This window comes from Nerophis lumbriciformis, linkage group LG02 (assembly GCF_033978685.3).
Source record: "Nerophis lumbriciformis linkage group LG02, RoL_Nlum_v2.1, whole genome shotgun sequence".
Lineage (NCBI taxonomy): Eukaryota > Metazoa > Chordata > Actinopteri > Syngnathiformes > Syngnathidae > Nerophis > Nerophis lumbriciformis.
Window position 1 is genome coordinate 4,323,374 of NC_084549.2, and position 13,829 is coordinate 4,337,202.

The 13,829-nt window shown below is 40.8% G+C and overlaps 1 protein-coding gene and 1 long non-coding RNA gene across 2 annotated transcripts in view; both read left to right on the forward strand.

Annotated features, from left to right (window-relative positions):
* The first annotated feature begins 8,872 nt into the window (after positions 1-8,872).
* Positions 8,873-10,932, forward strand: LOC140679612 (uncharacterized). The gene is made up of 2 exons (XR_012051018.1): positions 8,873-9,217; positions 9,311-10,932. It is a non-coding gene; the product is annotated as an uncharacterized lncRNA (long non-coding RNA).
* Positions 10,933-13,290: 2,358 nt separating this feature from the next.
* LOC133576451 (uncharacterized) overlaps positions 13,291-13,829 on the forward strand; it is a 37,574-nt gene continuing 37,035 nt past the window's right edge. Inside the window, exon 1 of the mRNA XM_072915018.1 lies at positions 13,291-13,514. The gene's annotated coding sequence lies outside the window, so the exon portion shown is untranslated. The remainder of the gene's footprint in view (positions 13,515-13,829) is intronic.

The window sequence follows — 13,829 nt, forward strand, 5'->3', positions numbered from 1 at the left end:
AAAACTGCTCCTCGGATGAAAAAACTGACAAAACTGCCTGTAACTCCCACTGGGAAGGTCGGAGACACATGAAACAAAAACCTCTATGTAGGTCTCACTTAGACCTACATTTCATAGATTGACAACCCCCAGCAAAAATCAACAGGAAGGTTGCTATTCCCCCTTCAAAACAATTTTTTTTGGAAAAACCGGTCACCTTCCTTCAAAAACTATCTCCTCTGAGCACGTTTGTCGTTTCGGCTTCAAACTAACACAGGAGAGAGATTGAACCCTTGTGTATAAAAGTACAGAACAGCGTTTTTCTAACTGCTCCGGTTTTGATTTTATGACCCTTCAAAGAACCGCTGCGCTGCTGTTTTTTTTAAGATGGCTGCTTAAAAGCAGGAAGCACCAGCGTGCCCACACAATGCAGACAAGGTAGGTACACTACACAAAAGTATTGGGACACTTATGACTACCACCGGACAAAAGTATTGGGACACTTATGACTACCACCGGACAAAAGTATTGGGACACTTAGGACTACCACTGGAAAAAAGTATTGGGACACCTACACTGGACAAATGTATTGGGACACTTAGGACTACAACTTGACAAAAGTATTAGGACACGTACTACTAAAACTGGACAAAAGTATTGGGACACTTAGGACTAGCACCTGCCAAATACGCGGGCCCGACCAATGCTGCTTGCAGCTTTAATTTTAAATTCCCTTTCAAATGTCTATTCTTGCTGTTGGCTTTTATCAAATACATTTCCCCCAAAAAATGCGACTTATACTCCAGTGCGACTTATATATGTTTTTTTCCTTCTTTATTATGCATTTCCGGCAGGTGCGACTTATACTCCGAAAAATACGGTACGTAAAAGACAAATAGATCTTAAACATAACTACCAAGCCACTTACCGTATTTTCGGAGTATAAGTCGCACCGGCCGAAAATGCATAATAAAGAAGGAAAAAAACATATATACCGTAAGTCGCACTGGAGTATAAGTCGCATTTTTTGGGGAAAATGTATTTGATAAAAGCCAACAGCAAGAATAGACATTTAAAAGGTAATTTAAAATTAAAGCTGCAAGCAGCATTGGTCGGGCTCGCATATTTGGCAGGTGCTAGTCCTAAGTGTCCCAATACTTTTGTTCAGTTTTCGTCATAAGTGTTCCAATACTTTTGTCTACTTTTAGTCCGAATTGTCCCAATACTTTTGTGTAGTGTACCTACCTTGTCTGCATTGTGTGGGCACGTTGGTGCTTCCTGCTTTTAAGCAGCCTTCTTGAAAAAACAGCAGCATCAGCGCAGCGGCTCTTTGAAGGGTCATAAAATCAAAACCGGAGCCGGTATTAAAACTCTTTCGATAACTTTTAATCAAAAGGGTTCAATCTCTCTCCTGTGTTAGTTTGAAAAGCCGAAACAACAAACACGCTCAGAGGAGATAATGTTTGAAGAAAGGTGACCGGTTTTTACAAAAATGTTGTGTTGAAGGGGGAATAGCAAGCTTCTTGTAGATTTTTGCTGGGGGTTGTCAATTTATGAAATGTAGGTCTAAGTGAGACCTACGGAGAGGATTTTGTTTCATGTCTCTCCGACCTTCCCAGTGGGAGTTACAGGCAGTTTTGTCATTTTTTTCTTCCGAGGAGCAGTTTTTTCTCCGTTTTATTCAAAAATTGCTCTAGAGCGCAATTTTTAAATTTGGGGTTAGGTTTTTTTATTAGATCACAATTTTTGCCAGTCCTGATGTGTGCGTTCAGTTTGGTGAGTTTTGAAGCATGTTAAGGGGGTCAAATTACAGCTCAAAAAGGCAAAAGTGACTGTTTTTAGTACTTTTTTGTCTTGAAGGGGGAATTGCCAACTTCCTGTTGATTTTTGCCCGAGGATATACAATTATGAAAACTAGGTCTAAGTCAAACCTACATAGAGGTTTTTGTTTCATGTCTCTCCGACCTTCCTAGTGGGAGTTACAGGCAGTCTAGTTTTTTTAACGTAACATATTATGGTAAGAGTCATTCAAATAACTATAACATATAGAACATGCTATACGTTTACCAAACAATCTGTCACTCCTAATCGCTAAATCCCATGAAATCTTATACGTCTAGTCCAGTGGTTCTTAACCTGGGTTGGATGGAACCCTAGGGGTTCGGTGAGTCGGCCTCAGGGGTTCTGCGGAGGTCGAGACACACCCGACTCATCGTGTAAATACAAACTTCTCCCTATCGGCGTATTACGGATACGGCAACAGCTGACTGATTTGCAGGTGTGTATTTTGTTGTGAGTTTATGCACTGTGTTGGTTTTGTTGTTTGAACAAGGTGATGTTCATGCACGCTTCATTTTGTGCACCAGTAATAAAACATGGTAACACTTTAGTATGGGGAACATATTCACCATTAATTAGTTGCTTATTAACATGCAAATTAGTAACATATTGGCTCTTAACTACGGTAGTCATTATTAATAGAGGTGTGGGAAAAAATCGATTCGAATCGCGATTCTCACGTTGTGTGATTCAGATTTTATTTATTAGGGCCCGCATGGCCCATTGTATTATGCAATGGGACATAAGGACCTATTGAATTTGTAAGGTTTTATTATTATTATTCTTCCGCAACTTTGCGCTGTAATTTGACCCCCTTAGCATGCTTCAAAACTCACCAAATATTACACACACATCAGTAATATACACACACATCAGTAATATACGGCAAAACTTTTTATCAAAAAATCAAACCCCAAAACTCAAAATTGCGCTCTAGCGCCCCCTAGAAAGAAAACTGCTTATAACTCCCAGTACGAATGTTGTAGAGACATGAAACAAAAACCTCTAAGTAGGTCTTACTTAGACCTACTTTTCATTAATTAATTTCCTCGGGCAACAATCAACAGGAAGTTGGCAATTCCCCCTTCAAGACAAAAAAAGTACTAAAAACAGTAACTTTTGCCTCTTTGAGCTGTATTTTCACCCTCTTAACATGCTTCAAAACTCACCGAACTGAACACACACATCAGGACTGGCAAAAATTGCGATCTAATAAAAAAAAACTAACACCAAATCTCAAAATTGCGCTCTAGCGCAATTTTTGTATTAAACGTAGAAAAAACTGCTCCTCGGAAGAAAAAAATGACAAAACTGCCTGTAACTCCCACTGGGAAGGTCGGACAGACATGAAACAAAAACCTCTATGTAGGTCTCACTTAGACCTACATTTCATATATTGCCAACCCCCAGCAAAAATCAACAGGAAGTTTGCAATTTCCCCTTCAAAACAATTTTTTTTTATAAACCGGTCACTTCTCTTCAAACATTATCTCCTCTGAGCGCGTTTGTCGTATCAGCTTCAAAATAACACAGGAGAGAGATTGAACCCTTCCAAATAAAAGTTATCGAAATAATTTTTCTAACTGCTCCGGTTTTGATTGTATGAGCCTTCAAAGAACCTCTGCGCTGCTGTTTTTTTAAGATGGCTGCTTAAAAGCAGGAAGCACCAACGTGCCCACACAATGCAGACAAGGTAGGTACACTACACAAAAGTCTTGGGACACTTCAGACTAAAAGTAGACAAAAGTATTGGGACACTTGGGACTAAAACTTGACAAAAGTATTGGGACACTTAGGACTAGCACCTGCCAAATACGCGGGCCCGACCAATGCTGCTTGCAGCTTTAATTTATTTTCTTTTTCTTTTTTTAATTTTTTTTTTATTAATCAATCCAACAAAACAATACACAGCAATACGATAACAATGCAATCAAATTCCAAAAGCAAAGCCGAGCCAGCAACACTCAGAAGTGCAATAAACAGCGCAATTGAGAGGAGACACAAACATGACACAGAACAAACCAAAAGTAGTGAAACAAAAATGAATATTATCAATATTAGTTACAATTTCAACATAGCAGTGATTAAAAATCCCTCATTGACATTATCATTAGACATTTATAAAAATAAAAAAGAACAATAGTGTCCCAGTGGCTTACACTTGCATCGCTTGACAACACACTGTGTCCAATATTTTCACAAAGATAAAATAAGTCATATTTTTGCTTCATTTAATAGTTCAAACAAATGTACATTATTGCAATCAGTTGATAAAACATTGTCCTTTACAATTATAAAAGCTTTTTACTCTTGCTTGCATGTCAGCAAACTGGGGTAGATCCTGCTGAAATCCTATGTATTGAATGAATAGTGTTGCGTTTTGGACCAGTTGTTCCTCCCAGGGAATTCAAGTCACAATTCGCTCCCAAGTTCTTTCCGACACTTAAAGCTGAGTTGAAAAACCACCAGAGACAGAATAGGTATTTTGTTGTATATTCTCAAAGCTTTGCCAATATACATTGATTGAGACCAGTCTAACCATAGAACATTCTATTGCGCCTCCCCAAAATGGTCTGTCTTCCCGATCCCACCACCCTCTCTCTCTCGTCCCATCTCTGTAGCCAAAACAAAATGCTAGTCTAAACACATTCCAAAGAACTCAAGGTTATCACACATAGTATACTTGCTGACAGAGCATCAAGAGAATAAATGGAAAACACGAGCTGTTTTCAAATATGACAAAGAAATGGAAGAAGTACAACTTAAAATTCGGATATATGTAAATTTCTGCCTCCGACAATTGACAATCCTTTTGAAACGGGAAAATATCGTTTTTGAATCGAGAATCGCGTTGAATCGAAGAAAAATCGATTTTGAATCAAATCGTGACCCTAAAAATCGATATTGAATCGAATCGTGGGACACCCAAAGATTCGCAGCCCTAATTATTAATTACTTATTAATGCCTTATTCAGCATGGCCTTATTATAACCCTAACCCTCTAACCCTAACCAAATAACTCTAAATTAAGTCTTTATTACTTAGAATATGTTTCCCATACTAAAGTGTTACCAAAAACATATAACTTTGTCTTGAATTTAAAAAATAAACATTTTATTTTTCACTATAAAGGGTTTGGTGAATGCGCATATGAAACTGGTGTGGTTTGGTACCTCCAACAAGATTAAGAACCACTGGTCTAGTCTCTTACGTGAATGAGCTAAATAATATTATTTGATATTTTACGGTAATGTGTTAATCATTTCACACATAAGTCGCAAACTATGAAAAAATCTGCGACTTATAGTCCGAAAAATACGGTATTGGTGCTTTATATGTGTTTGTTTTTTTTAGGGCCCGCATGGCCCATTGCATAAGGACTCCCTTTGGGAGTCCTTATGCAATGGGACATAAGGACCTATTGAATTTGTAAGGTTTTATTATTCTTTATTCTTCCGCCGCCACATTAAACTGTAATTTGACCCACTTAACATGCTTCAAAACACAAATCAAGACCTGCGAAAATTGCCTTTTTAAAAAAAAAAAATGAACCACAAAACTCAAAATTGCGCTCTAGCGCCCCCTAGGGGAAAAAAAAAAACTAGACTGCCTGTAACTCCCACTAGGAAGGTCGGAGAGACATGAAACAAAAACCTCTATGTAGGTCTGACTTAGACCTACATTTCATAATATTACATTGTTGGGCTAAAATCAACAGGAAGTTGGCAATTCCCCCTTCAAGACAAAAAAGTACTAAAAACAGTAACTTTTGCCTCTTTGAGCTGTAATTTGACCCCCTTAACACGCTTCAAAACTCACCAAACTGAACACACACATCAGGACTGTCAAAAATTGCGATCTTATAAAAAAACCTAACCCCAAATCTCCAAAATTGCGCGCAATTTTGGAATAAAACGCAGAAAAAACTGCTCCTCGGAAGAAAAAAATGACAAAACTGCCTGTAACTCCCACTGGGAAGGTCGGAGAGACATGAAACAAAAGCCTCTATGTAGGTCTAACTTAGACCTACATTTCATAAATTGACAACCCCCAGCAAAAATCAACAGGAAGTTTGCTATTCCCCCTTCAAAACAAAATTTTTGTAAAAACCGGGTCACCTTTCTTCAAACATTATCTCCTCTGAGCGCGTTTGTTGTTTCGGCTTCAAACTAACACAGGAGAGAGATTGAACCCTTCTGATTAAAAGTTGGCGAAAGAGTTTTGATACCTGCTCCGGTTTTGATTTTATGACCCTTCAAAGAACCTCTGCGCTGATGCTGCTGTTTTCTCAAGATGGCTGCTTAAAAGCAGGCAGCACCAGCGTGCCCACACAATGCAGACAAGGTAGGTACACTAGACAAAAGTATTGGGACAATTCGGACTAAAAGTAGACAAAAGTATTGGGACACTTATGACTACCACTGGACAAAAGTATTGGGACACATAGCACGAAAACTGGACAAAAGTATTGGGACACTTGGGACTACAACTTGACAAAAGTATTGGGACACTTATGACTACCACTGGACAAAAGTATTGGGACACTTTTGACCAAAACTGGACAAAAGTATTGGGACACTTACACTGGACAAAAGTATTGGGACACTTAGGACTACAACTTGACAAAAGTATTGGGACACTTAGGACTACCACTGCACAAAAGTATTGGGACACTTACGCCTAAACTTGACAAAGGTATTGGGACACTTAGGACTACCACTTGACAAAAGTATTGGGACACCTACACTGGAAAAAAAAATATTGGGACACTTAGGACTAGCACCTGCCAAATACGGGGGCCCGACCAACGCTGCTTGCAGCTTTAATTTTTATATGTTCCTTAATTTGATTAAATTGGCACAAATCTTCGGGGAGGCGAGAAAAACATTAACATTGTATCGCGCTGCGCTGCACTTAACGTGAAAAATATTCAGATGTCCTTAAACCGTGCGCCATACCAATGAGGTCACGTGTGTAGTCCCTCTCTGGACAACCACTCATCTGCTCATCTTTTGTACAGTCTGTCTGCACACAGGGTTCACGGAGCAAACACAATCTACTGGAGCTTTACTAACCACACGCTTTAGGTTCCCTTCTAATGCTGCAGCACCAACAACTACACCACTAACAACAAATCGCCATTTAAAAAAAAAAGAAAAATTAAAGCTGCAAGCAGCATTGGTCGGGCCCGCGTATTTGGCAGGTGCTAGTCCTAAATGTCCCAATACTTTTGTTCAGTTTTCATCATAAGTGTCCCAATACTTTTGTCTACTTTTAGTCCGAATTGTCCCAATACTTTTGTCTAGTGTACCTACCTTGTCTGCATTGTGTGGGCACGCTGGTGCTTCCTGCTTTTAAGCAGCCTTCTTGAAAAAACAGCAGCATCAGCGCAGCGGCTCTTTGAAGGGTCATAAAATCAAAACCGGAGCCGGTATTAAAACTCTTTCGATAACTTTTAATCACAAGGGTCTAATCTCTCTCCTGTGTTAGTTTGAAGCCGAAACAACAAACGCGCTCAGAGGAGATAATGTTTGAAGGAATGTGACCGGTTTTTACAAAAATGTTGTTTTGAAGGGGGAATAGCAAACTTCCTGTTGATTTTTGCTGGGGGTTGTCAATTTATGAAATGTAGGCCTAAGTGAGACCTACATAGAGGTTTTTGTTTCATGTCTCTCCGACTTTCCCAGTGGGAGTTACAGGCAGTTTTGTCAGTTTTTTCATCCGAGGAGCAGTTTTTTTGTGCGTTTTATTAAAAAATTGCGCTAGAGCACAATTTTGAGATTTGGGGTTAGGTTTTTTTTTTTATTAGATCACAATTTTTGCCAGTCCTGATGTGTGCGTTCAGTTTGGTGAGTTTTGAAGCGTGTTAAGGGGGTCAAATTACAGCTCAAAGAGGCAAAAGTGACTGTTTTTAGTACTTTTTTGTCTTGAAGGGGGAATTGCCAACTTCCTGTTGATTTTTGCCCGAGAATATACTATTATGGAATCTAGGTCTAAGTCACACCTACATAAAGGTTTTTGTTTCATGTCTCTCCGACCTTCCTAGTGGGAGTTACAGGCAGTCTAGTTTTTTTTTTTTCCTAGGGGGCGCTAGAGCGCAATTTTGAGTTTTGGGGTTCGGTTTTTTTTTTATTTAAAGACAATTTTCGCAGGTGTGGGTCAAATATGGTGAGTTTTGAAGCATGTTAAGGGGGTCAAATTACAGCTCAAAGAAGCAAAAGTGACTGTTTTTAGTACTTTTTTGTCTTGAAGGGGGAATTGCCAACTTCCTGTTGATTTTTGCCCCGAGAATATACTATTATGAAATCTAGGTCTAAGTCACACCTACATAAAGGTTTTTGTTTCATGTCTCTCCGACCTTCCTAGTGGGAGTTACAGGCAGTCTAGTTGTTTTTTTTTCCCTAGGGGGCGCTAGAGCGCAATTTTGAGTTTTGGGGTTCGTTTTTTTTTATTAAAAGACAATTTTCGCAGGTCCTGATGTGTGGGTCAAATATGGTGAGTTTTGAAGCATGTTAAGTGGGTCAAATTAGTGCTCAAAGAGGCGGCGGAATAATAATAATAATTAATTAAAATTACAGCTCAAAGAGGCAAAAGTGACTGTTTTTAGTACTTTTTTATCTTGAAGGGGGAATTGCCAACTTCCTGTTGATTTTTGCCCCGAGAATATACTATTATGAAATCTAGGTCTAAGTCACACCTACATAAAGGTTTTTGTTTGATGTCTCTCCGACCTTCCTAGTGGGAGTTACAGGCAGTCTAGTTGTTTTTTTTTCCCTAGGGGGCGCTAGAGCGCAATTTTGAGTTTTGGGGTTCGGTTTTTTTTTATTAAAAGACAATTTTCGCAGGTCCTGATGTGTGGGTCAAATATGGTGAGTTTTGAAGCATGTTAAGTGGGTCAAATTAGTGCTCAAAGAGGCGGCGGTAGAATAAAGAAAGAATAATAATAAAACCTTACAAATTCAATAGGTCCTTATGTCCCATTGCATAAGGACTCCCTTTGGGAGTCCTTATACAATGGGCCATGCGGGCCCTAATAATAAAACCTTACAAATTCAATAGCTCTAACCTACTCAGTGGCCTAGTAACCTACTCAGTGGCCTAGTGGTTAGACTGTCCGTCCTGAGATCGGTAGGTTGGGAGTTCAAATCCCGGCCGAGTCATACCAAAGACTATAAAAATGGGAGCCATTACCTCCCTGCTTGGCACTCAGCATCAAGGGTTGGAATTGGGGGTTAAATCACCAAAATGATTCCCGGGCGCAGCCACCGCTGCTGCCCACTGCTCCCCTCACCTCCCAGGGGGTGATCAAGGGTGATGGGTCAAATGCAGAGAATAATTTCGCCACACCTAGTGTGTGTGTGACAATCATTGGTACTTTAACTTTTACTTTTAACTTTAGGTCCTTATGTCCCATTGCATAAGGACTCCCTTTGGGAGTCCTTATACAATGGGCCATGCGGGCCCTAATAATAAAACCTTACAAATTCAATAGGTCCTTATGTCCCATTGCATAAGGACTCCCTTTGGGAGTCCTTATACAATGGGCCATGCGGGCCCTAATAAAACCTTAGAAAAACAATAGGTCCTTATGTCCCATTGCATAAGGACTCCCTTTGGGAGTCCTTATGCAATGGGCCATGCGGGCCCTAAAAAGGCTATTTTCCACTCCACATTGCTCCTTGTTTAGTCGCTGTGTGAATTCTAAGTGGATAGATGCTATGTGTTCCTCATCTTGGCATGAGCTTGGCACTCAGCATCAAGGGTTGGAATTGGGGGTTAAATCACCAAAATGATTCCCGGGCGCGGCCACCGCTGCTGCCCACTGCTCCCCTCACCTCCCAGGGGGTGATCAAGGGTGATGGGTCAAATGCAGAGAATAATTTCGCCACACCTAGTGTGTGTGTGACAATCATTGGTACTTTAACTTTAACTTTTAACTTTAGGTTAAAAGTTGAATTAGACCGTTGCATAAGGACTCCCTTTGGGAGTCCTTATACAATGGGCCATGCGGGCCCTAATAATAAAACCTTACAAATTCATTAGGTCCTTATGTCCCATTGCATAAGGACTCCCTTTGGGAGTCCTTATACAATGGGCCATGCGGGCCCTAATAATAAAACCTTACAAATTCAATAGGTCCTTATGTCCCATTGCATAAGGACTCCCTTTGGGAGTGCTTATACAATGGGCCATGCGGGCCCTAATAAAACCTTAGAAAAACAATAGGTCCTTATGTCCCATTGCATAAGGACTCCCTTTGGGAGTCCTTATGCAATGGGCCATGCGGGCCCTAAAAAGGCTATTTTCCACTCCACATTGCTCCTTGTTTAGTCGCTGTGTGAATTCTAAGTGGATAGATGCTATGTGTTCCTCATCGGATTGGGTTAACGTTACACGTGTTTGCCTTTTATTTACACTGTCTGCAAAACTGGACTACAGTTCCTCCCAATGCACATTTACGTAGAAGTGTCGCGACTGTGGCTTTGCTAGTACAAACTGGAATGGTAAACAAAAGTGAGAGGAAACCTGCCCGGCGACTGCTCCACCCTATGAACCCTAAACTCCACTAAAAGCAAGGAGCATTGTTGCCATGTACGCTCGGCACACTTTTGACGACGAGCTTCGCTTTAGTTACGCAAACCTGTTTGTGCGCCTTTTTTTTTTTGCCTCAGGGCTGTCTCTCGTCGGCGTCACTGATCAGGAACTGGCACTCTGGAAACGTTCATAACACATCACATGTCGTCCCTGAGGAACTTGGAGTATACCGAGGAAAAGTAATGAATGTACAGTAGACGAGGGAAGGGGTAGCATTTAGTGACTCCTTTTGGGGGGTTGTTTTAAGTAGTGCACCCTCGACTTGACGATCGAAAACCAGCAGGGCTCTGGTGCTGTGATCCAATGATATTTAGTTTTTAAACACTCGTGTACTCCTACTGTATAGGCCGATACTTCCCGTTACCCTTTCCCCCTAAACGGGACACTTTACGACAACTCCCTGAAGCACACACCTCAAGGGACTCTTTAGGCTTTTTATTTGGATTTGTGCACTCGGAGGATGTCAGAATACATGTTTGAATGAGCACAGAGGGGGGTATAATAAAAGAGAGGGATGTATATGTGTGTACGAGGTGTTTTTTTTTTGTTTTTTATTTATTAAATCAACATAGAAAAAAAACACACGATACACTTTCAACTAGTGCATCAACCCAGAAAAAAACCCTCCCTCCCCTATTCACACTCACACACACCCACTCACACAAAAGGGGTTGTTTCTTTCTGCCAACAATACAGGTAAAAGCCAGTAAATTAGAATATTTTGAAAAACTTGATTTATTTCAGTAATTGCATTCAAAAGGTGTAACTTGTACATTATATTTATTCATTGCACACAGACTGATGCATTCAAATGTTTATTTCATTTAATTTTGATGATTTGAAGTGGCAACAAATGAAAATCCAAAATTCCGTGTGTCACAAAATTAGAATATTACTTAAGGCTAATACAAAAAAGGGATTTTTAGAAATGTTGGCCAACTGAAAAGTATGAAAATGAAAAATATGAGCATGTACAATACTCAATACTTGGTTGGAGCTCCTTTTGCCTCAATTACTGCGTTAATGCGGCGTGGCATGGAGTCGATGAGTTTCTGGCACTGCTCAGGTGTTATGAGAGCCCAGGTTGCTCTGATAGTGGCCTTCAACTCTTCTGCGTTTTTGGGTCTGGCATTCTGCATCTTCCTTTTCACAATACCCCACAGATTTTCTATGGGGCTAAGGTCAGGGGAGTTGGCGGGCCAATTTAGAACAGAAATACCATGGTCCGTAAACCAGGCACGGGTAGATTTTGCGCTGTGTGCAGGCGCCAAGTCCTGTTGGAACTTGAAATCTCCATCTCCATAGAGCAGGTCAGCAGCAGGAAGCATGAAGTGCTCTAAAACTTGCTGGTAGACGGCTGCGTTGACCCTGGATCTCAGGAAACAGAGTGGACCGACACCAGCAGATGACATGGCACCCCAAACCATCACCCAACCATGCAAATTTTGCATTTCCTTTGGAAATCGAGGTCCCAGAGTCTGGAGGAAGACAGGAGAGGCACAGGATCCACATTGCCTGAAGTCTAGTGTAAAGTTTCCACCATCAGTGATGGTTTGGGGTGCCATGTCATCTGCTGGTGTCGGTCCACTCTGTTTCCTGAGATCCAGGGTCAACGCAGCCGTCTACCAGCAAGTTTTAGAGCACTTCATGCTTCCTGCTGCTGACCTGCTCTATGGAGATGGAGATTTCAAGTTCCAACAGGACTTGGCGCCTGCACACAGCGCAAAATCTACCCGTGCCTGGTTTACGGACCATGGTATTTCTGTTCTAAATTGGCCCGCCAACTCCCCTGACCTTAGCCCCATAGAAAATCTGTGGGGTATTGTGAAAAGGAAGTCGCAGAATGCCAGACCCAAAAACGCAGAAGAGTTGAAGGCCACTATCAGAGCAACCTGGGCTCTCATAACACCTGAGCAGTGCCAGAAACTCATCGACTCCATGCCACGCCGCATTAACGCAGTAATTGAGGCAAAAGGAGCTCCAACCAAGTATTGAGTATTGTACATGCTCATATTTTTCATTTTCATACTTTTCAGTTGGCCAACATTTCTAAAAATCCCTTTTTTGTATTAGCCTTAAGTAATATTCTAATTTTGTGACACACGGAATTTTGGATTTCCATTTGTTGCCACTTCAAATCATCAAAATTAAATGAAATAAACATTTGAATGCATCAGTCTGTGTGCAATGAATAAATATAATGTACAAGTTACACCTTTTGAATGCAATTACTGAAATAAATCAAGTTTTTCAAAATATTCTAATTGACTGGCTTTTACCTGTATATGTTTAAAAATGCATGCGTTTATATAAAATGCATCATTATATAAAATGCATGCATCATTTATATAAATACACATATATACATGAACTATAAAGTATTGTAACGTGACACATGAATCATATACAGAACAGTATATTTCCATTATTAAAATACATATATTTAAAAGTAATATATTTATCAGCCAATATTTGCACGTATTAGTGAGTGAAGCTGTCATGCATCACTGCAGGCTGCTTGCAGTATTTTTACGATGACATCATCCCTTTTCAGGCTGTACCACGTGGTTAATTGTTACTGCTGGGAAAAAAAAACCCGAATATAAATCCCCCTGCGATGAGAGTGCGTGTCTTGAAAAAGGCCAATTAAAATGTGTTTATAATTAAAACGGTGGGAACGCATAATAAGTCAATACATTATTATTATTACTGACGACATTGCACTGTTTTGCTCTGACGTATCTCTTTAAACGTGGACAATGAGGTACGTCGCTTCTGATTGGCTGAACGAAGAGGATGCGCGGACGTCAGCCAATCACAAGGCGCGGCAGATTCAGGTAGTAAATCCTGGTCCCCGCCTCTCACTCCATACTTCTCCCGTGGAGTGTTTGTATCCTGCCTCGCTGTGTCGCCATTAAAGCCCGCTAGCTCGGCGCTGGGAGGTCGTTAAAGAGGTAAAAAAAAATGCTTTAAAAGAGCCGAGAGGAAGAGGGGTGGAGGCTCTCGCCCTCCGCCATCCAACCCAGTCAATATGCGGCTGCTCTCGGCGAAGTGAGGGAAGCCCGAGTCGGTCGTCGGGGCAGGCGAGTGGCCGCGTCAAGGTAAGGACTTTCTTCTCGCTTCTACTCAAACTGTTCACATTTAACGCGCTAAACACCAACCATAACCCAAGTAGGCGACTATCTCTTAATTACTCGTCTGGCAATCTTTCAAATCTCGTCGGGATTTGTAACGCGAGTGACAACTCTCGCGATGTTTCCGGTTTTTTTTTTTTTTTGTCGACAAAGTTTGCTCACTGGGTGATGCGTTCACTGACGCCCAAGCTCGTTGTGTACCTGAGTGATTAACACGTCACGTGTAAAACCTGTCAAAACAAGAACGTCGCACTTTTTTTGTAAAATATTCACATTTAACAA